At 42.4% G+C, this 2,134-nt stretch overlaps 1 non-coding gene across 1 annotated transcript; it reads right to left on the bottom strand.

The window, feature by feature from the left end:
• Positions 1 to 1,702: 1,702 nt before the first annotated feature.
• Positions 1,703 to 1,809, bottom strand: LOC138379223 (U6 spliceosomal RNA). Its single transcript, XR_011232007.1, has one exon. It is a non-coding gene; the product is annotated as a U6 spliceosomal RNA (small nuclear RNA).
• Positions 1,810 to 2,134: the final 325 nt, after the last annotated feature.

The following is a 2,134-nucleotide window of genomic DNA, read 5'->3' on the forward strand; positions in this document are numbered from 1 at the left end:
CAAATGAGGAAGGTGGCAGACTAGTGCCTCAAAAGACTGTCACCCTGGCCGGGCGCGGTGGCTCACGCCTGTAATCCTATCACTCTGGGAGGCCGAGGCGGGTGGATCGCTCGAGGTCAGGAGTTCGAGACCAGCCTGAGCAAGAGCGAGACCCCGTCTCTACTAAAAATAGAAAGACATTATATGGACAACTAAAAATCTATATAGAAAAAATTAGCTGGGCATAGTGGCACATGCCTGTAGTCCCAGCTACTCGGGAGGCTGAGGCAGTAGGATCGCTTAAGCTGAGGAGTCTGAGGTTGCTGTGAGCTAAGCTGACGCCACGGCACTCACTCTAGCCTGGGTAACAAAGTGAGACTCTGTCTCAAAAAAAAAAAAAAAAAAAAAGACTGTCACCCTGCCTTTAAGCAGAAATACAGGGCTTTTTATTTATTTCTCCCTCCATTAGTTTTGTTTTCCTTTAATTTTTTTTTTATTTCACCATATTATGGGGGTACAAATGTTTAGGTTATGTATATTGCCTTTGCCCCACCCGAGTCAGAGCTTCAAGAGTGTCCATCCCCCATACGGTGCGCACCACTCTCATTAGGTGTGTGTTTACCCATCCCCTCCTCCCCACTCCCATCTGCCAGACACCCGATGAATGTTACTACTATATATGCACTTAAGTGTTGATTGGTTAATACCAATTTGATGGTGAGTACGTGTGGTGCTTGCTTTCCCATTCTTGAGATACTTTGCTTTGAAGAATGGGCTCCAGCTTTATCCAGGATAATACAAGAGGTGCTATATCACCATTGTTTTTTGTGGCTGAGTAGAACTCCATGGTATACATATACCACATTTTATTAATCCACTCATGTATTGATGAGCACCTGAGTTGTTTCCACATCTTTGCAATTGTGAATTGTGCTGCTATAAACATTCTAGTGCAGATATCATTGCTATAAAATGTCCTTTGTTCTTTTGGGTAGATGCCCAATAATGGGATTGCTGGATCAAATGATAGGTCTACTTGTATCCCTTTGAGAATACAGGGCTTTTTAAAGGGGGGGGGGTTTCAGAGATTGGGCTTGTGTCTATGTGACCAGTGTCACATGTCATGGCTTTGGGCTATTGTTCAACTATAGTTGGTGGTTTTGGTAGACCTTATCTCTGGTGAGGATGACCTTTGTCCAGACAATTTTGTGGAGCCATCTCCTGTGATTTAACATACTAGAAAACAAAGAACAAAGAACATTTCCCCTCCCTTTTGTTTACTGGTCTTGGGCAGGAATGCAGGTTTTTTTTTTTTTTTGTATTTTTTTTTATTTTATCTTGTTATGGGGGATACAGAATTGCAGGTTACATATGTTGCTCCTGTACCGCCTTTCCCCCCAAGTCAGAGCTCCAGGCGTGTCTATTCCCCAGGTCGTGCGCATTGCACCCATCATGAGGTATATATCCCTCCCTTCCCCACCCCCCTTCCAGAGTCAGCACCTTCAAGTGTTACCATTCCCCAAACGGTGCGCAATGCACTCATTGTGTAGGCATATCCCCATCCCTTCCCCTACCCCCACCTCAGTCTGATATCCAATTGGTGTCGTTCCCAGATTTGTATTTAGGTGATGATCAGGAAAACCAATTTTCTGGTGAGTACATGTGATGCTTGTTTTTCCATTCTTGGGATACTTCACTTAATATAATGGGTTCCAACTCTCTCAAAAATATGGAACGCTTCACTAATTTGCGTGTCATCCTTGCGCAGGGGCCATGCTAATCTTCTCTGTATCGTTCCAATTTTAGTATATGTGCTGCCAAAGCGAGCACGGAATGCAGGTTTTAATTCCCAAAAAGGATGGGGGTTTTAAAGAGACAATTCATGATACATTTTGCCCTTTTTCAGACCTTTACCTCTGTTACAGTATAATCATTTTATTTTAAATGAGTAGAACCAAACAGTAACACTACTTGCCCATTTTTTATTTTTCTTATTTGGTTACCTCAAATCATTTGCTAAGTATACATTTTCATCTTAGTCTCTTTCTGGTAACTAGTAATTTAAAGCAATTTGGGAACTAAATGCTTCCACCTGGATGAGGAGTTCTCAAAGCTTCTCCATATTTTTTTCTGAAGTTATGTGCTATTTGCTGTA

The sequence above is a fragment of the Eulemur rufifrons genome, chromosome 30, assembly GCF_041146395.1.
Source record: "Eulemur rufifrons isolate Redbay chromosome 30, OSU_ERuf_1, whole genome shotgun sequence".
NCBI lineage: Eukaryota > Metazoa > Chordata > Mammalia > Primates > Lemuridae > Eulemur > Eulemur rufifrons.